Raw genomic sequence first — 22,538 nt, forward strand, 5'->3', positions numbered from 1 at the left:
CCTGGTGTTGTCCTCAACTGAACAAAGCTGAGCTTCAACCTTCCGGCTCTCATTATGTGGTTTTAAAAAAAAAATGGTGGTTAGGGCCTACTAACGGCTTCTGCCCCTCCCTGGTGTTGCCCTCAACTAAATAAAGCTGAGCTTCAACCTTCTGCTCCAAATTACCATTTTGAAAAATGCAATAGGCTTTTCAGGCCTACTAAAGGTGTCTGTCTGTGTGCCCCTCCCTGGTGTTGTCCTCAACTAAATAAAGCTGAGCTTCAACCTTCCGGCTCTCATTATGTGGTTTAAAAAAAAAAAATGGTGGTTAGGGCCTACTAACGGCTTCTGCCCCTCCCTGGTGTTGCCCTCAAGTAAATAAAGCTGAGCTTCAACCTTCTGCTCCAAATTACCATTTTAAAAAATGCAATAGGCTTTTCCGGCCTACTAAAGGTGTCTGCCCCTCCCTGGTGTTGTCCTCAACTGAACAAAGCTGAGCTTCCACATTCTGGCTTTCGCCCTATACTATCAGATATTAAACTGCATTTGGCCTACTAGTGTGGTTAGGCCCTTGAAACAGTGTCTGCTGCTCTTGGGTTTGCTACTCCACTGAACAAAGCAATGCCGCCTGTTTAGTCCTGTTACCAATTTTGAACTGCATGTAGCCTACTTTATTCTTTGGCCCTATATCTGTTTCCTCCTCATCCTGCCCATTGCCCAGCCACTGCTAAATGAGTCTGCTGGTACATTGACCTAGACCACTACATTCCCCTTGTACTCTACACAGCCAGAATCTGTCCCTGCTGAAAGTAAGGTTCCCCTTCCCGCATGTTATACCACCTTACACAGGGACAAAGAGGAAGGTGCAGATGAAAGTGCAGGTTCCTTCATCAGGTGGGGGGGCATACTCGTTGGCGACGTCACTGGCACAGGGCCCCTCAGAGTACGCAAAAGTGTCGCTGCTGGTGGGAGGCGCCCCCGCCATGCAAACACACCGCCGTACTTTGAGGGGCCCTGTGCCAGTGGCAATGCGAACGAGTGGGCCCCCCCCCTGCTTGCTCAGGATCACAGCACTTGCAACTTTTAAATACTTACCTTTCCCTGCAACACCGCCGTGACGTAGTCCGCATTTCCTGGGCCCACGAAAAACTTGAGCCAGCCCTACTCCCCCCACAACTTTCACCCAATTCCCTATGCCCAACTATTATTATACAGTTAATTAAGATTGGCAAGCTTCAGAAACAAGAATGGATGTTTTTGGCATTAAAATGGGCACTGTAGGTGTTTTCCTGGCCTCCACTCACTGCCGACTATGCTTCCCCATTGACTTGCATTGGGTTTCGTGTTTCGGTCGATCCCCGACTTTTAGCGATAATCGGCCGACTGCACTCGACTCGACTCTGGACAAAATCGGGTTTCCCAAAACCCTACTCGATCTTAAAAAAATGAAAGTCGCTCAACCCTAGTCACAAGGAATATTCAGGAGAGCACAGGACCAGGACTGAATACACCGACAGCAGGCGACAAGTAAAGGTCCAGGTGAGTTAAATAGGCCCAGCCTAGCAGGAGATGAAACAGCTGAGCCCAGCCAAGACCAGCCATATAGCTAAAGGCCACCAGAGGGAGCCCAAGAACAAACTCACACAGTACCACTCATGACCACAGGAGGGAGCCCGAGAACAGAATTCACAACAGTGAGCTATACAAGGCATGTGTGTGACATTGCCCCCGCGTAGGGCCGCACCCAGGTTTGCAGCATTGTCGCACACAGCCTTCCCTGGCTGTAGGTTGAGTGGAGACAACCATTGATGGAACTCGGTCTCCAGAGCTGACCACAACTCCTCAGCTGTGTGACTCACATTTCCCAGACATTTTAATGTATACACTGCCTGATGCCATTGAGCCCTGGTGACAGCATAGTGAGGAGGTGTGCAGGATTCCTTCTGCGCAGTTACAACGCAGGTGGCATTACCAGACAGGCTTTTGGTGCAGGTGGAGGATCGAGAGGAGGTTAAGGAGGCAGAAGCAGTGGAGGAACTTCTAGATGCAGAGGATCGACAAGCAACTCGTGGGGACAGCAAGACTTGGACAGCAGCCCCTTCTCCTGATGTTGCCGTAGTTACCCAGTGCCCAGTCACCGACATGTAACGCCCCTGTCCATGTCTACTCGTCCAAGTGTCTGTGGTGAAATGCACCCTGTCACACAGAGTTTCTCAAGGAAGCGGTGATGTTGTGTTCGACATGCTGGTGTAGCGCAGGCACAGCTTTCTTTGAGAAGTAGTGGCGACTGGGCATCTGGTACTGGGGCACTGCGACGGACATAAGGTCTCGAAATTCCTCTGTGTCCACCAGGCGGAAAGGCAGCATTTCTGTAGCCAACAGCTTGCAGATGGAGAAATTCAACCTCTTAGCTTTGTCATGGCTAGGAGGAAATGGTCTTTTACTTGTCCACATCTGAGGGACTGAGGGCTGGCTGCCATGCTTAGACGGAGTTGAGTAGGGTGTCCCCGGCAAACTGCTGGTCTCTGAGGAAGGTGCAGTCGGAGATGTTATGTTGCCTTGATCAAAATGTGGTGTCGATGTCGGAGAGCGCTCAACACCAGCAGGTGTTTCCACTTGAAAATGTCCTGACGACCTGCCAATCAAACTGGCTGTTGCGGGTAAAGAGGTGGAAGGTCTGCATCCAAAACCAAGTGTGACTGCTGTCCCCATAGTCACAGAGGATGAAGAGGATGCGAATGCACTTTATGGGGCAGACGGTGGTTGACCCGGTCCACTAGGCCGCATTGTAGCACAGTGAGCTTCCCACTGCAACTTATGCCTCATATCCATGTGACGGTTCATGCATGAAGTACTCAAGCTAGTGATTTTTTGGCCTCTACTGAGATTTTGTTGACAAATCTTACAGACAACATGAATTGGGTCAAAAAATGCCCAGGCTATGCAAGGCTTAGAGCCCGTGCGACCTGAAGAGCCACCACGACTTCTGGTCTGAGGCACAGTTGGGGTTGAGGATGCAGTTGATGACATGCTTCCAGTACTCCGTCTCTGTCCAGGAAGGCGCACCATTACCTCATCGTCAGACTCATCACTAGCATCCTCCTCCACCTCCTCTGCTGACCTCATGGACTGGCGGACTGGGGGTTGTTAGTAAGTGGGGTCTACAACCTCGTCATCATCATCCTGTGTGTTCTCACACCCGTGGTCCTCAGAGCCAACCTCTGTCAAGTCAAGTTTTCGTTCAAATCAGATATCTCAGTCTCATCATCATCTTCCTCATTGTCTCCTCCAACAGGAGTTACAGTTTGGGAGTGAGGGTCTACATTATGCTCAGAAACTTCTTCATCTGGGCCTGGATCCGACTCACAAAGATTCTGGGCATCAGTGCAGATCATTTCCTCATCTGGATTCACAGAAGCTCTGGAGCAGACCTCTGATTCCCAGGCTATAGTATGCGTAAACAGCTCTACAGACACAACCATGTGTGTTACCCCATGCTCAGATGGGCAGCTGGAGACTTGGGAGCTGTGAGGAAGCAAGTGCGATTGGGGTGACAACTCTGAGGACTGGAGTAGTTGTGATGTTGAAGTTGACATGGAGGAGAGCCCACTTGAACGAGCACTTGATATCCGTTCAAGCGCCTGCTGTTTTTGTGCCTCATCTGGAATTTTTGGTGATGCTTGTAGCGATGGTCATAAGAAAGGGATCATATCAGATTGTCCACTAAAAGAAGTAGACATCTTACTTTGGCTGGAAGATGGTATTTCTTCTGCAGATGTTACTGTTGCTTTACCACCTACCCCACGGACAAAGCCTTTTTTCCCTTTCCAACACGCCTATTCCCCATTCCACCAGCAGCAGGCCTTTTGCCACTCATTTTAGTGCTTAACTAATTGGCAACTCTGTATCTGTAGCACAACAACCGATGGATGAAAACCAAGCAGAACTGAGTGGCCAAACTGTGGTACTAGGCCCAAAACTATTAACTGGATTAGATGCAGTGAAAATAGAGATACACAGGCGGTATAGTTTGTTTCACAGGCGGGCTACTCTGCTGATGTGCAGACACTGCTCCTAGGCCCAAAACTATTAACTGGATTAGATGCAGTGAAAATAGAGATACACAGGCGGTATAGTTAGTTTCACAGAAGGGCTACTCTGCTGACGTGCAGACACTGCTCCTAAGCCCAAAACTATTAACTGGATTAGATGCAGTAAAAATTGAGATACGCAGGCGGTATAGTTAGTTTCACAGGCTGGCTACTCTGCTGACGTGCAGACACTGCTCCTAGGCCCAAAACTATTGACTGCATTAGTTGCAGTAAAAATTGAGATACACAGGCGGTATAGTTTGTTTCACAGGCTGGCTACTCTGCTGACGTGCAGACACTGCTCCTAGGCCCAAAACTATTAACTGGATTAGAAGCAGTAAAAATAGAGATACACAGGCGGTATAGTTAGTTTCACAGGCGGGCTACTCTGCTGACGTGCAGACACTGCTCCTAGGCCCAAAACTATTAACTGGATTAGATGCAGTGAAAATTGAGATACACAGGCGGTATAGTTTGTTTCACAGGCTGGCTACTCTGCTGACGTGCAGACACTGCTACTAAGCCCAAAACCCCCACACGATTTACTGGGTTAGATGCAGTAAAAATTGAGATACACAGGCGGTATAATTTGTTTGACAGGCTGGCTACTCTGCTGACATGCAGACACTGTTCCTAGGCCCAAAACTATTAACGGAATTAGATGCAGTGAAAATTGAGATACACAGGCGGTATAGTTTGTTTCACAGGCGGGCTACTCTGCTGACGTGCAGACACTGCTCCTAGGCCCAAAACTATTAACTGGATTAGATGCAGTGAAAATAGAGATACACAGGCGGTATAGTTAGTTTCACAGGCGGGCTACTCTGCTGACGTGCAGACACTGCTCCTAGGCCCAAAACTATTAACTGGATTAGATGCAGTGAAAATTGAGATACAAAGGCGGTATAGTGTGTTTCACAGGCGGGCTACTCTGCTGACGTGCAGACACTGCTCCTAGGCCCAAAACTATTAACTGGATTAGATGCAGTGAAAATTGAGATACACAGGTGGTATAGTTTGTTTCACAGGCGGGCTACTCTGCTGACGTGCAGACACTGCTCCTAGGCCCTAAACTACAGTATTAATTGGATTAGATGCAGTGAAAATTTAGATACACAGGCGGTATAGTTAGTTTCACAGGCTGGCTACTCTGCTGACGTGCAGACACTGCTCCTAGGCCCAAAACTATTAACTGGATTAGTTGCAGTAAAAATAGAGATACACAGGCGGTATAGTTAGTTTCACAGGCGGGCTACTCTGCTGACGTGCAGACACTGCTCCTAGGCCCAAAACTATTAACTGGATTAGATGCAGTGAAAATTGAGATACACAGGCGGTATAGTTTGTTTCACAGGCGGGCTACTCTGCTGACGTGCAGACACTGCTCCTAGGCCCAAAACTATTAACTGGATTAGATGCAGTGAAAATAGAGATACACAGGCGGTATAGTTTGTTTCACAGGCGGGCTACTCTGCTGACGTGCAGACACTGCTCCTAGGCCCAAAACAATTAACTGGATTAGATGCAGTGAAAATTGAGATACACAGGCGGTATAGTTTGTTTCACATGCGGGCACTCTGCTGACGTGCAGACACTGCTCCTAGGCCCAAAACTATTAACTGGATTAGATGCAGTGAAAATTGAGGTACACAGGCGGTATAGTTTGTTTCACATGTGGGCTACTCTGCTGACGTGCAGACACTGCTCCTAGGCCCAAAACTATTAACTGGATTAGATGCAGTGAAAATAGAGATACACAGGCGGTATAGTTTGTTTCACAGGCGGGCTACTCTGCTGACGTGCAGACACTGCTCCTAGGCCCAAAACTATTAACTGGATTAGATGCAGTGAAAATTGAGATACACAGGCGGTGTAGCTAGCTTCACAAGCGGGCTACTCTGCTGACGTGCAGAAACTGCTACTAAGCTCAAAACCCCAAAACGATTTACTGTGTTAGATGCAGTAAAAATTGAGATACACAGGCGGTGTAGCTAGCTTCACAGGCGGGCTACTCTGCTGACGTGCAGACAATGCTACTAGGCCAAAAGGATTGGCTGAGCTAGATTACACCAAATGCTGTGACTAACACTTGCAGAGCACTAGCTCAGACCTGCCTGGCAAACAGTGCTATGAACTGCTGTAACCTACCCTCAAAAGGGCTGATATTACAACTAGTCCCGACTCCTCCCGATCCCTAAACCTATCTCTCTGTCTATTCGCTCCAAAAAAAACACTTAGTCTGTATAGCGCCCACAGCAGCAGCGGTGCCGTCTAACACTAAGCTGCAGCAGTGAGGAAATGGTGGCGATGGGGCAAATGGCTGGTTCTTGTAGGGCAAGGACATGTGACATACACAGCCAATGACACATGCCCTTGCTTGTCTGCATCACATGCACATTGCTGTGTGTGTGCACTGCTGATAGGCTGAGAGACTGCACCGCCCCTCTGTAAATGCAGGAAAGAAAAAAAAATGGAGATCAGCGTTATTTCAGCACAGATCTATCCCCCCCCCCGCCCACTATACACTGAAACAGTCCATTAACAATGATAAACAGTTTTAATGTGCAAATCAAGCGAGGCTTTTGGTGAGCGAACAGTTATCGAACAGAAACTCGAACAGCCGAAATTTTAAGCAAATTGTTTGGGTTCGTCGAACGACTCAAACACCGCCCAAAACAGCTCGAATTTGAAATTGGCGAGCAGTTCGACTCGAACACCGCTCATCTCTAGTGGTAAGCTCCACGGCTCACTTGGACTTCAACAATGGGGTGTTGCTAAAAGCGATGACGGCGTCTTCTCCGTCTTTCTTTTCTCCTTTCTTCCTCACAAGCCACAGCAAAAGCTAAAGACAATTTCAATGATAAATCCAGATTCAGATTGAAGCTCTCCACGCTAAGATCCATCTTGCAGTTGGATACAGCATCAAAAGATGAGGATTTCATTTGTGCAGGGTCTCTATACATAAAAATCCCATGAGACACGGCCATTGTGTGTGTCTTGTGTCAAGGAAATTCTCCTGGAAAAGCATTGTCGTATTTTACCCATGCGCATAATGAACGCCAATGCATGCAAAAACGCATGCACACGCAGTGTTTTTTTGCTGTCATGTGTAAGATCATGCGGATAAAAAAACGCTGCATAAGCATGCATATGCAGATGATACGCTGCGCATAGAAACGCTAATGTGAACCTAGCCTTAGAGCATGCTGTTTTTGGAAAAAACAAGAGGACAAAAAAGGGCAAACTATGGCAAACACCATAAAGGTAAAAAAATGCATTGTTTAGAGAGTGTCTTAAATTTTCCAGCTGAAATTTTATTTTTTTATTTTATATAATAAACCAAAAAAAGGGGTATATATTAGGTAAGCTCTACCATATGTAACTAAGGAAAGCCAAAAGAGAACGGACAACTGAGCTGAGTAAAAATATAAATTTTTATTCGCAAAATATTAAATAAGTAAACAAATACAATAAAGATGAAACAATTAAAAAAGGAATGACACCATGCTCCACGTCCGTGCAGGGAATAAATATGAGTAGGAAGATAATCTATCTATAGAACTAGGCAGCTCAGTCAGGGTAAATATGGACAATAACTGAATTCTATATAAACACTATTAAAGGGAACCAGTCACCCCCAAAATCGAAGGTGAGCTAAGCCCACCAGCATCAGGGGCTTATGTACAGCATTCTGTAATGCTGTAGATAAGCCCCCGATGTATCCTTAAAGATGAAAAAAGAGGTTAGATTATACTCACCTGGGCGGGCGGTCCGATCCGATGGGCATCGCGGTCCGATCTGGGGCCTCCCATCTTCTTACGATGATGTCCTCTTCTTGTCTTCACGCTGCGGCTCCGGCGCAGGCGTACTTTGTCTGCCCTGTTGAGGTCAGAGCAAAGTACTGCAGTGCGCAGGTGCCAGGAAAGGTCAGAGAGACCCGGTGCCTGCACACTGCAGTACTTTGCTTCTTCCCTTACAGAAGCTGTGCCGCCTGTGCCAACTTAGAATGCTGTTTCAATTTTGTATCCAGTGATGGCTCTAAAGAATTCCGTATCACGCAACATATCACATGTGGTGCGGAGGGTGTAATATACTATGCAACCTGCTCTTGTGGCTTGATATATGTTGACCTGACCTCACGACAGCTATGTGTAAGGCCAGTCTCACACGTCCAGATAATTCCGGTACCAGTGAAAACGGTACCGGAGTTATCCGTGTGTCCGTGTGCTCACGTGGCACATCAGTGTGGCACACGTGCAGAAGCAGTGTGCTGCCCGTGTGCCGCCTGAGGACCACACAGACCATGCAGGAGAGACAGCGCTACAGTAAGTGCTGTCCCCAGCATGTGGTGCTGAAGGCAGCATTCATCCCTTCTGTCCTGCTCGGCTGAAAGCAGCACTTGCAGGAGAGAAGGGATGAAAGATCAAGTTTTTTTTTGTTAAAAATAAAGTTTGGGGTCACCTTCCGCAACCCACCCCTCCCCACCCCCCGCGCACCCGCCCGATTGCAGAGAAATACCCAGCTCCCGCGATGCCTCCTCTCAGCGCCGGCAGCCTGTCCTGTGTGAGCGGTCACGTGGTACCGCTCATTATAGTGATGAATATGATGCTGCACCCCTATGGGGTGGGACACGAGAGGTGACCCCAAACTTTATTTTTAACAAAAAAAACTTGATCTTTCATCCCTTCTCTCCTGCAAGTGCTGCTTTCAGCCGAGCAGGACAGAAGGGATGAATTCCGGCTTCAGCACCACACGCAGGGGACAGTGCTTAACTGTAGTCGCTATTAAAGGGCCCCTGGCTACCACCTCCGCTAAATCCTTGTCTCTCTCTAAGATGTGCCAATTCTTTCTTATAGAAGCCCGAATCTGCTGGTCCATAACACTATATCCGAAACAAAAATTGAATCTTTTATCTCTTTTCTTCTTATTATTTTCAACTGACATACTACCCTCCTGGGTCTTTGTACCTCTCACTGTACCATTTCTTACCTTCTCAAATGCTGTATTCAATAAATCCTCTGGGTAGCCTCTTTGCCGAAATCTATCATATAGCTCCCCTGACTGTCTCAAAAAACCTTCCTCAGTATTTTACATCAGTATTTGTAAGCCAAAACCAGGAGTGGGTGATACAGAAGTGGTGACGTGTTTCTATTATACTTTTCCTCTGATGGTGTGTGTGTATATGTGTATGTATGTAACCAGGTTGCGGGATGCAGTGACGCAAGAAAGGCAGAGCACGGGTTAACAATTTAATTAACAGCAAAGATACTCCTCGCAGGGAGATAAACAGTTAAACTGGGGATGGATACAGGGTAATGGCACAAAAAGCAATAAAAAGTTAACAGTTCACTCAGCAAGCTTATGTTCGGGGGTCTCCTCAGCCGCAGATGTCCCGCTGAGGGTTGTAGTCCTTGGTGACAGTGGACGAAATGTCCTCAGGTGGGGATCCTCAGCTCCCGGTCCAGCTTCTGGCGGCAACGGGCGGTCTCTGGTCTCACCCATTGGGCCCCTAGTCCATGAACTCATGCAGCCAAATTCACAGATGCTGCAACAATCCCGGCATCCGGTGACGTTTCTGATGTGAAAGTCAGTAAGGGTGACCGCAGTGCCGGGTCCCATACACAGCCCACACTTCTATGCACGTGTGCGGCCCTAAACTTAACTGAGCCTACGGGCCTGTCTCTGCTCACAGTTCCGATGCCGTGCTCACGGGAGGTCAGCTGGAGACCGGGGCACGCTGAGCACGAACCCCGTCTGCGTCAGTCTCTGCCGGCGTGACACTGACTGTTGCTTTGCACGCTTTTTTCTCTGTTTCCGACTTAAACACGCCCCTTCTTCCTAGGTCATGTGACCTGACCGGTCCCGTATTCCTTCCCCTGGGCAACATGGGACGCAGCCTCGACAGTTCCGGACCCGGCTCAGTATAGGTACCCGCAGCACTGTCTTCTTCCTTACATGTATATGTATTGTGAGGCAGTGAGGATTCATATACGAGGATCGTGGTGTGTGTCCCGGGATGCATGTAGAGGTATACTGAACCTGCTGGAGAGCATTTTAAGTACAGCAACGCCTATGGTTACAATGCAAACTAAAAGAGAGAGTGGATTTGGTCAAACTATTTGACCAAGTCAGATTTAGGAAAACCCAACATGGGCTTTTATTTTTGGAGAGATCTGTAAGATTGGTAATGGGACAGATCTCTCTCTTTACTCCGGGTCTTGGGAGTGACCGACGTCCACGAAACTCAATTAAATTTTCAGTTAAGGTTTGGATGTGTCAGTGTTTTGTTTACAAGCAACACAGCAAGAGTGTGTTAGGTCTGTACGAGTCTGAACTTAGGCCAGAGAAGGCAAAACTACTGATGCAACGACAAGTGATACAGTGATGCAGTCACCCACGGCAGCAGACTAATACAGACACTCTGACTGGGACCCGAAGGATAAAAGTTCTGGATTTATTTTACGAGTTTGAAAATGAAGACGTTTAAGTTGAACTTTCTTGGGTCACTGGCTCATTGCTGCACGGACACGAAAGCCACTGCCTTACAGTATGTGTTTGTGTTTATGCGTGTGCATATGTATGTAAGTGTGTATGTGTATATATATGTGTATATGAGCGCATTTCTCTCCGGCATTCGTGACTGCTTTCTCTGACAAATACCACATGCTGCTGGAAAATTCAATAGCTTTATGCAAACAGTCAACAAGTCCCGTCTGGAATGCAAATAAATGACATTACACAAGGTGAAGCTCTGAGTGATAAATGTGGGAAATATTTTTCTATTTCTGCTGATCGCTTTTTCAGATGTTGATGAATTTTGTTCACCACATTACCAGTGAAAAGGATCGAGACTAAATGACATACATACAAAAATATAACAAATGGAAAAAAGTGTTACAGTTCGAGCATCAGATGATGCAGACTGCTGCAACTGCAAGGGAGTCCTGGGCGGCACATTTATTAATGCAAATGCACCATGTAAACATAAAAGCAAAAATATGTGCTTTGAAATGACGCGTCGTACTAGCAGTATTACTAAATATGTTCTTATGTACATATTAATGAATTTCTTGTGCATCACATCCATATAGTGGCAGATATACACATGCATAAAAGAAGAAGTTGTGTCAAACTCCAGTCATATTCTCAGAAACCAGCACTAAAGAATGAAAGATAATGCAAAGTGCACAGAATAGTCAAAGTTACAGCGCACTGGGACATATTTAATTGAAAAGAAAACTGTGTAAGGCCTGTTTCACACATCCTGGTATTTACGGTCCTGGAGATATCAGTGTCCGTGTGTATAATACTTGTGGCAACTTTGTGCTGCCCGTGTGCCGCATTTGTGATGCCCAGGGTCCTGGTTGTCACAGTGGCATAGCTTTCCTCACGGGGAGAGTGATGTCACGCTTGGAAGCGATGAAGGATTCCTTTTATCAGGTAATCAGATACACACAACATGTTCATACTCCAGGCCAGAAGGGGGAGCTCTGAACCCGGATTAAGGGGGACTTCCCTATATTCTGGTCTGGAGGGAAAGGAAGTCAGTCAGTCTGTCAGAGGAAGAGAAGAGAGCAGTCAGACCTTGAGTGTCAGAAAGACTGAAGGGGCCATATAGCCAGAACTGCTGCAGCTCCTGGAGAAAGAGAACTAAGTAGGAAAGGACAGTTTGTAGAAAGTGTGCAGGAGAGCAAAGCACAAGAGAGAGACACCAAGGGAGGACAGCTGCATCTGGGCTACCTCCCTAAAGAGCACAGACACCGGTAGCCGGAAGACCGAGGTTGTGTCGCACTCTAGGAGGCACAGCAGAAACCGGCAGGACAGCTGGATTATAAATCACTTGTCTGCCTTAATACCCATGAGGCACAGTTGCACATAGAGCCGGGTCGTGCTGGAGACCCTATAAAAAGGCTCGAGCCACCTGTTATATGGGTTTGTGTCCCACCTTTATGGAGGACAGAGAGAAATTGTGGGGACCTTATTAAAAGCCATAAGCAGTAAGGGACTACAACACCACCTCGCTTTGAGGAAGGCTTTCATCTCCACTTGGTAAAGGGGACTTTGGATTCACTTCCAAGCCGGCCGGACCCTACCTGTACCTGTGATCTGGTGCCCTGGCCTGCGGTTGCCTGAAGCCTACAGTAAACCAGGTAAAAAGACTGCAAACCTGTGTCCTCCATTCTTTACTGCACCACTCAACATCTACATACAGGAGCCCTGGGGACCTACTTCACCTGTGGGAAGTTATACCATCTAGCTGCCATACCATCACCCCATAGGACCAATTTAAGCAGCGTCGGTCCCTACTGACCGAATACCACAGATGCCGTCTCGAACACAAACTTTATTCTCAAATCCCCTTTAAAGACATTCCCTTTAACATGTAAACATAAGGGTGAATGACCTCGGGGAGATAAAAACATCCAACACTGCGGAGACACCATCACGTGTTTCTCAACGCAGTGATCCAGAACACTGCCCCCATCCCTAATGGGAAATATGCAAATGCATGTAGAAAAGCCACGGAGACACCATCACGTGTTTCTCAACGCAAGCAATAAATAGCCAGGTCTTTCACCGGGAAGGAACAACCACGGGAAGGGCATCATCCAGTAAAGGAAAACCACCTATGCCAAAACATGGTATCCATCCACAGACAGCTGTTTCGGAGTATTTGCCCCTCATCAGTGTGGAGTAGGAAACTGGCTATTAGGAGCAGTGCCTGGTGAAAAGACTATAAACATAAGGGTGAATGACCTCGGGGAGATCAAAACATCCAACACCACGGAGACACCATCACGTGTTTCTCAACGCAGTGATCCAGAACACTGCCCCCATCCCTAATGGGAAATATGCAAATGCATGTAGAAAAGCCACGGAGACACCATCACGTGTTTCTCAATGCAATCAATGAATAGCCAGGTCTTTCACTGGGAAGGAACAACCACGGGAAGGGCATCATCCAATAAAGGAAAACCACCTATGCCAAAACATGGTATCCATCCACAGACAGCTGTTTCGGGGTATTTGCCCCTCATCAGTGTGGAGTAGGAAACTGGCTATTAGGAGCAGTGCCTGGTGAAAAGACTATAAACAAGGGTGAATGACCTCGAGGAGATCAAAACATCCAACTCCGCGGAGACACCATCACGTGTTTCTCAACGCAGTGATCCAGGACACTGCCCCCATCCCTAATGGGAATTCCCTTTAACATGGGTGCCCAGGGCCACGGACTGGGTCACCGCCACCGTAACATCCACCTGTGAGTACCGGTACCGAGTACCCCACGTCAGTACCACACGTACCGGCGCCTGGGAAGCAGCGGTGCTGAAGACCGCTCACATCATTCTCCCCTGCTCGAGTTGTGATCAGCGCTAGCAGGGGAGAATGTTGAGAGTTATATTCAACTGATATGAGTGAGAGCAAGCAGCGGCTGATGGGACTATTACCCCCATCAGCCTACATTTGCTGTCTCTAATAAGAATGAGAGCTAATGTGAGAATTCATCAGCCCCCACCTGCATTATAGATAAAAAAAAAATTAAAAAGCAGCCTGGGTTCTCATGTATTTTTGATAACCAGCCAGGCAAAACTGACAGCTGCTGGCTGCAACCCTCAGCTTCAGCAAGGTTGGTTATCAAGAATAGAGGGGTCCCCATGCTGTTTTTTTTAATTATTTAAATAAATTATTTTATATTTTAAAAAGTGGCGTGGGGTCACCCCATTTTTGACAACCAGCCAAGCTAAAGCAGATAGCTGAGGGCTGGTATTCTGAGGCTGGTAAGGTGCTATGGATATTGACCTCTCTAGCTTAAAAATAGCAGCCTGCAGCCACCCAGAAATGGCACATCTATTAGTGGCAAGTGGGGTTCATATTTGTGAGGTCTATGTCACCTTTGTATTGTCTGGTAACATCAAGCTCACTGGTTAATAATGGAGAGGCGTCTGTAAGACACCTATCCATTACTAATCCTGTAGTTATATAGCTATATTGTAAATAGAGACACAGCAAGTATACTGTTCTTTTATTTTAAATCAAAACTTTTCTGCTTTTATTTAAAAATAGCAAACACAGATTTACTCAACTAGGGCCCATTCCATTGAAACCAATGTCTTCTGTAATAAAACAAAAATAATAAAAAAAAACACAATATCCCTCACCTATCCAATAATCTGTGCCACACCATAATCCATGTCTGGGATTAACTAATTTTCAAACTGAACGATGCCAAGATGCGACCGTCTAGGCTGAGAACCACTGGGGAATGAGCTGCTGTGAGTGCAGAAGACGTCCGCAGCTTCTGATTGGTCGCGTAGCGGTCGCGTGACCGCTACGCGACCAATCACAAAGCAGTGACGTCACCTAAGGTCTTTCAAGCGCTTGAAAGACCTTAGGTGACGTCACTGCTTTGTGATTGGTCGCGTAGCGGTCACGCGACCGCTACGGACCAATCAGAGCGCCGTGACGTCATCTAAGGCCCTTCAAGCGCGCATTTTTAGGTACAACGGCTCCCGGTTACGGCGGTAAAGTCCAGGCTGCGTCGGAGAGGTGAGTATATCCCAATTTTTTATTTTAATTCTTTCTTTTACACATTGATATTAATCCCGATACTGATTCCCGATACCACAAAAGTATCGGACCTCGGTATCGGAATTCCGATACCCGCAAGTATCGGCCGATACCCGATACTTGCGGTATCGGAATGCTCAACACTAGTCACCACACATACTGGTCACACTGACGTGTGAAAGAGGCCTAAAGCCTTGCAGCCTTTTTCCTGCCACAAGTGAAATGTAAAAATAAGGGGGCATGGCATCCAAGTATCACACAGGAGAAATAGAGGGGGGTTTGTAAAAGTGGATCTGTCACCAGATTTCACATAAAAAAAAATATTAAATTGATCTCTTAGAACTAATGAGGCATGTGTACTTACTTTGGCAATACATATCAGATTTTTTTCTGGCATGTTGCGGATTTCAGACATGCTCCGCAGGTCAATTTACACAGCATCAAGAAAAGTGCAATGGGCACAAGATTTCTATCAATCGCATCCACTTTCCTGGGAAACGTAAGACGCTGCGTTTTTTTGCACAACGAAAATATGTAGCAACAAAAATTCACTGTGGGAACTTATAATAAATCCTATTTGAGGGCATCTCATATCCACACTGTAGTAAGTGTGTCATACATCAGACAGGATTGTGTCCCGGTTTTCCTTTTTGGGGAAGCCCACCCCATACCCTGCATCTCCCCAATCTATGAGCAGTGACCCTTGCTTACACGCTTGGTTTGGGTCGGACATTACCTCACCTGCCTATATACTCTGTGCCACTCACCTCCCTCCCCCCTTTGCTATATCTAGGACTGACTAAACTGACTCGGCTACTTGCCTGATGAAGGTCGTTATAACCGAAACGCTGCACCACTTATTTCTGTACCTACTGTGCTGTGATCAGTGGATGTGTTATACTAAATAAATCCTATTTAAAGCATCTGTACGTTCCTTGTGGTATACAGTTAATTTAATGGCTTATGTCATGTTGAGCAATACTTAAAAACATACTGTATGCTCCACTTTCATACTAAAGTTGCACTGGTCTTAGAGAGAATCTGTCAGCAGAATTTATGCCTGTAATCCGGCTCCAGCACAGTATCGGCTTTCTATAAACACCATCATTTCCTTATTATAGCAAATCCCCCCCAGCAATTTCTGCAAAATACATAGTTTAATATTGCCGCATGTCATACATAAGGTACCGTGTCTCCTTACAGGGGCTGCAACTTTTCCTGGAGCTGTCAAGCAGAATCTACAGAAATCTTCCTGAAAAAGGTGTGATTGACATCCCAGCAAGTGTCAAGGACTTATTAAATGAATGTCAGATTTCACATTATAAACCGTACATTTTATTATGCGGCTTTCTTAGACCTGATGGGATTAGTGTACTTAGTTTGAGTGACAGAGTAGCTGTATAATTCTCATTTAAAGTCTCCACCTGATGTTAAAAGTTAGCGGACTCATACACACGTGGTTAAAATTGTTGGTGCCCCTCGTTTAATGACAGAAAAACCCACAATGGTCACAGAAATCACTTGAATCTGAAAAAAATCACACTCAACATGGACCAGCGGACGCGAAGGAAAGAGTTGTCTCCAGAGATTAGAAAGAAAATTATAGACAAACATGTAAAAGGTAAAAGTTATAAGACCATCTCCAAGCAGCTTGATGTTCCTGTGACTACAGTTGCACATATTATTTAGAAATGTAAGATCCATGGGACTGTAGCCAACCTCCCTGGATGTGGCCACAGGAGGAAAATTGATGACACATCAAAGAGACGGATAATACGAATGGTGACAAAAGAGCCCAGAAAAACTTCTAAACAGATTAAAGGTGAACTTCAAGCTCAAGGAACATCAGTGTCAGATCGCACCATCCGTCGTATGAGCCAAAGTGGACTTCATGGGAGGCAACCAAGAAAAACACCATTGTTGAAAAAAAAAAATGATAAAAAAGCCAGACTGGAATTTGCCAAACCACATGATGACAAGCCACAAAGTTTCTGGGAGAATGTCCTATGGACAGATGAGACATAAAATGGAACTTTTTGACAAGGTACATCAGCTCTATGTTCACAGACCGAAAAATGAAGCATATAAAGAAAAGCTTCCTTCCCCACATATAAGACACATCTTCTACCCCTGATTCACTATTTATTCTGAAAAAAAATCTCAAATCCACCTTACACAGATAAAAGGGACTGCAGGCTCACTATGGTGTCAGGTGGCAAGGCCCTTAATATTAAATTCAGAGGAAAGGGTAGAGGAGAAGGAGAGAGGAACATTGTGAGCAAACAGGCAGAGGGAGATACAGAAAGATTGTGCTGAAGTTTCTAATATTATTATTATTATTTATTATTATTATAGGGCCATTTATTCCATGGCGCTTTACATGTGAGGAGGGGTATACATAATAAAAATAAGTACATTAATCTTGAACAATACAAGTCACAACTGGTACTAGAGGAGAGAGGACCCTGCCCGCGATGGCTCACAATCTACAAGGGATGGGTGAGGATACAGTAGGTGAGGGTAGAGCTGGTCTTTCAGTGGTTTGGTCGATCGGTGGTTACTGCAGGTTGCAGGCTTGTCGGAAGAGGTGGGTCTTCAGGTTCTTTTTGAAGGTTTCGATGGTAGGCGAGAGTCTGATGTGTTATGGTAGAGAGTTCCAGAGTAGGGGTGATGCGCAAGAGAAACCTTGTATACGATTGTGGGAAGAGGAGATAAGAGGGGAGTAGAGAAGGAGATCTTGTGAGGATCGGAGGTTGCGTGCAGTAAAGTACCGGGAGACGAGGTCACAGATGTATGGAGGAGACAGGTTGTGGATGGCTTTGTATGTCATGGTTAGGTTTTTGTACTGGAGTCTCTGGGTAATGGGGAGCCAGTGAAGGGATTGACAGAGGGGAGAGGCCGGGGAATAGCGGGGGGACAGGTGGATTAGTCGGGCAGCAGAGTTTAGAATAGATTGGAGGGGTGCGAGAGTGTTAGAGGGGACACCACAGAGCAGGAGGTTACAGTAGTAGGCGGGAGATGATGAGGGTGGAGCGCCCCCACTGCCGCAGGGTGCCGAGGGGTACCCGGTACCGGGCCTCTGCGTCTCAGTCCTGGGGTTGTCACGGTGGCTAGGCCCGGTCCGTGACCCTGCTGAGGGGCGTCCAGTGAAAGTTGAGAATGAGATGATGTTGTGGTGTGGTGTAGGTCGCGGTAAATAACGAGGACACCAGGTTGCAGTCTCTTTACCTCTTTACTGAAGGCTTCAGGATCCTCAGTCCGGAATACGGTTAACCAGGCTACCTGAGTCCGGCCGGTCCGATGGCACCTCCAGAGTTCCCTTTGCAGGTGGAAATCGGTGCCTACCTTCTAGCGCTTGTGTGTTGTAGTCCTTCCCTGCTGTGCTTACGGGAAAGTCCTCACAACTGTTGTGTCTGTTTCTGAAGTTCCCTCATAACTCGATTATGATGTTCTTCTTCGTCCCCCCAGATGATATGGCTAGGACGCACCCGTATGACGGGTAGGCTCGGAGGTCTTCCGGGACCCTAGAGTCGCCCCTCTCCAAATGTTGCCCCCTGTGTCTGCTTAGGTGATTTTGGGTGAGACAGCCCGCCTTGAACTGACTGTCCTGCCGTAGGTTTGAAGTAAGGCCTGGAGCTCAATACTTCCTCGGCGTTTCCGGCCACCGGCTGCGCACCTCAGTAGGATGTTGCCTCGTCTTACAGCACGACTCCTACTGGTGTTTCTCCTTGTTGCGTCGATCTCGTTTCTCACTCAGCACAATAAACCTCGCTTCTTGTCCTTTCTTGGGGTACCGCCGCAATGAAGTGCAGGCGCGGTCCTGTAACGTTCTTTCTGTTCGCTCGGCCTCTGTCAGGATCCCACCCCCGACAGGGACCCCCCTGAAACTTCCCCTGCAACACCCTCTGCCACAGGATGTTGCCTGGTTCCAACCCAGTCAGCTTCTGACTAACTTCCTATCTAACCCCCAGTTTTACCAGATTGTGAGGAGTGGCCTAATACATAGCACCCTTAGCTCCCCCTGGAGGCCAGACTGTGAAGTGTATTGGTGTCTGTGATACCTGGTCAGGTGAACTCCTTCAGTGCCATCAGACGTACCATAGCCCCCCTTAGCGGCGGAGCATCAGTACTGCAACGACCAGGACTCTGGGGCGCTGCAAGGGTATGGACTAGGGTTTTTGCAGATTCTTGGTTTAGGAATGTACGGATCCGTGAAATATTTTTGAGTTGAAGGCAGCAGGAAGTGGAAAGGGCTTGGATATGTGGTTTTCCTCCCTCTTGAACTGGATTCACATTTACACTTCTCGGTACTGCTGTGTAATTTCTTATATACTTCTACTGCTGTTTTTCATGTTATACAAAAGGAATTAAGACCAGGAATGTTGTGGTCTGCTACATATGTGAGACATAATAGCAACTTTTTTCTCCTCCCACCAGCTCAGAGTTGATTGCAAATTAGAGCTAAATCCTAATTGGTGAAAAGGCAGGATAACAGTCATATAATCACCAGATATAGTGTCAGGGCCGTATTTAGAGTTTCTGCTGCCCTAGGCACTTTTAGTGCTGCCTCCCCCTTTGGTGAGTATGACACTATCGGCAGTGACTTTGGCAAGAATTGGTGATGTGAAAGTAGCCTTTTGCAGCAGATCGGGCAGTTTTTCTGCATCTGCCGCGTAACAGATCACTTACGGCAACACTGCGTTCGGCCTCATTCATTCCCTATGGGATTTGCGGGACTTGCCATGATCTGGCAAATGCGGTACCATACCTCCCAACTTTTGAAGAAGGGAAGGACGTATAAAGTTTGCGGCACGCGTAGTGTGCCGTGGCAATTTTTAGGCCACGCCTCTGACCACACCCATTTCACAACTAGTCACACCCATATACATGTCCCAACCACAGCCATTTAGCACTGCTGATCACACTGTTTTATATACAATAATTATAAACAAAAAAAAATATGGCCACAGTGCTCCATACGGTATAATGGCCACACATGATGCTCAATACTGTATAATGGCCACACATGATGCTCCATACTGTATAATGGCCCCACATGATGCTCAATACTGTATAATGGCCACACATGATGCTCCATAATGTATAATGGCCACACAGTGCTCCATACTGTATAATAGCCACACATAGTGCTCCATACTGTATAATGGCCACACATAGTGCTCCATACTGTGTAATGGCCACACACAGTTCTCCTTACTGTATAATGATCCCACATGATGCTCAATACTGTAAAATGGCCACACATGATGCTCCATACTGTATAACGGCCACACATGATGCTCCATACTGTATAATGGCCATTGGCCACACATGATGTTCCATACTGTATAACGGCCACACATGATGCTCAATACTGTATAATGGCCACACAGTTCTCCATACTGTATAATGATCCCACATGATGCTTGATACTGTATAATGACCCCCCCCTCCTGTATGCATGGCTCATATTCCCCCCTGTATGCATGGCTCATATTCCCCCTCCTGTATGCATGGATCATATTCCCCCTCCTGTATGCATGGCTCATATTTCACCCCCCCTGTATGCATGGCTCATATTCCCCCTCCTGTATGCATGGCTCATATTCCCCCCTCCTGTATGCATGGCTCATATTCCCCCTCCTGTATGCATGGCTCATATTCCCCCTCCTGTGTGCATGGCTCATATTCCCCCCCTGTGTGCACGGCTCATATTCCCCCCTCCTGTATGCATGGCTCATATTCCCCCCCACACCTGTATGCATGGCTCATATTCCCCCCTCCTGTATGCATGGCTCATATTCCCCCTCCTGTGTGCATGGCTCATATTTCCCCCTCCTGTGTGCATGGCTCATATTCCCCCCCGTATGCATGGTTCATATTCCCCCCTCCTGTATGCATGGCTCATATTCCCCCCACCTGTATGCATGGCTCACATTCCCCCCCACCTGTATGCATGGCTTATATTTCCCCTCCTGTGTGCATGGCTCATATTCCCCCCCATATGCATGGCTCATATTTCCCCCTCCCGTATGCATGGCTCATATTCCCCCCTCTATGCATGGCTCATATTTCCCCCCACCTGTATGCATGGCTCATATTCCCCCTCCTGTGTGCATGGCTCATATTCCCCCCTGTATGCATGGCTCATATTCCCCCCCTGTATGCATGGCTCATATTTCCCCCTCCTGTATGCATGTCTCATCTCTCCACCCCACCCCCCGCTCCCATCTTGAATGGCGCGGCTTACCGTCCCCCTTCATCCCCCCTCCCCTGTCCCCCCGTCCCTCGTACTTACCTGTTGCTCACCGCGCGGCCGTGCCGACATGCCTCTGGCTCTGTCCCGACTCCCGGCGCAGCACCTTCTTCCTGCGTGAGCGGTCATGTGATACCGCTCATTAAGGTCATGAATATGCGCATATTCATGACCTTAATGAGCGGTACCACGTGACCGCTTATTCATGAGCGCTACAGAAGCCGAGACCAGGCATCGCTGGAACAGGGTGAGTATCGTCTTCAAGGAGGGTGGGTGGGAGGCGGGCGGGCGGCCAGGGGGGGCGGGGGGACGAGGGGGGGCGGGGTCAGTCGGAAGGTGACCCAGCTTTTATAAAAAAAAAAAAAAACCTTGCTCAGGTGCCGCCCCCTTCATTGTCTCCGCCCTAGGCACGTGCCCTCACGTGCCTAGTGGCAAATACGGCCCTGTATAGTGTTATTCCTCATATACACACACATGGCAGCTTAAAAAAAAGGTACTTAAAAGCGCAACATTCTTTAAGTCTTTCTAGTGTTTGCAGAGGTATGTGTAGTGTAATGTTAAGGTTTGATAAGGATTAGTGATGAGCGAGTATACTCGTTGCTCAGGTTTTCCAGAGCGCGCTCGGGTGACCTCCGAGTATTTACGACTGCTCGGAGATTTAGTTTTCAGCTGAATGATTTACAGCTACTAGCCAGGTTGAGTACATGTGGGGGGTGCCTGGTTGCTAGGGAATCCGCACATGTAATCAAGCAGGCTAGTAGCTGTAAATCATTCAGCTGCCGCTATAAAAACTAAATCTCCAATCAGTCATAAAGGTCACCAGTGCATGCTCGGGAAAACCCAAGCAACGAGTATATTCGCTCATCACTAATAAGGATACATGTATGCGGCTGAGGGTGATTGTGATGTTTTACTTCTCAGACTTGTACATAGCTTATGTCTGGACTCGCACAGATGGAAACTCCTTTTGATGCAATGCACCAAAGATCACTTGATACATATGCCCCTATGTGATTCGAATTATATGAGATAAAATACCTTTCTGGGTGTTAAAAGCTGGAAATCTGGAATATTGTGATGTCTGTCTGCAAAATTATATTCCCATTAATTATAATTTCTAATACGGTTTTACCATAGGAGTTGAACATTATAGTGTCACGTTACAGCTGCTTTGCAAGGGTGGTGATGTTTTAATGCTAATGCTACATTAGGTAGCAGACATCTTCACCATGTTCTTTTTAAAAGTGACCTCGTGGCAAACCACATATCTCCTGAAAATGGATGCGAATATATTAGCTCTTATGAAGATGGCCATTATGACTTTTATTTCGGTATCTTCTAGTCATTTTATAAATATGAAGCATCCATTTTAATGAACTCAAGAGTAAGACTTGGCACTTGGCGTTTTGCCACACAATTTTGCTCACAGTTATTTGCACAAATCTAATCATCTAAATGAATAACTATATTTTGTCTCTCAAGGCTCCAGTCTCGGTATACTTAAAGGGACTGTGTCACCCCCAAACTGCATTTTAAATGGGCTATACATTCTTCTTGGGGTCTTAGCACCTATAACAACTATACTAGCACTGTACCTATAAGCCACTCCCAATCTCAAGTTTTCAGAGCCAGGAACACAGGGA

This window comes from Ranitomeya variabilis, chromosome 3 (assembly GCF_051348905.1).
Source record: "Ranitomeya variabilis isolate aRanVar5 chromosome 3, aRanVar5.hap1, whole genome shotgun sequence".
Classification (NCBI taxonomy): domain Eukaryota; kingdom Metazoa; phylum Chordata; class Amphibia; order Anura; family Dendrobatidae; genus Ranitomeya; species Ranitomeya variabilis.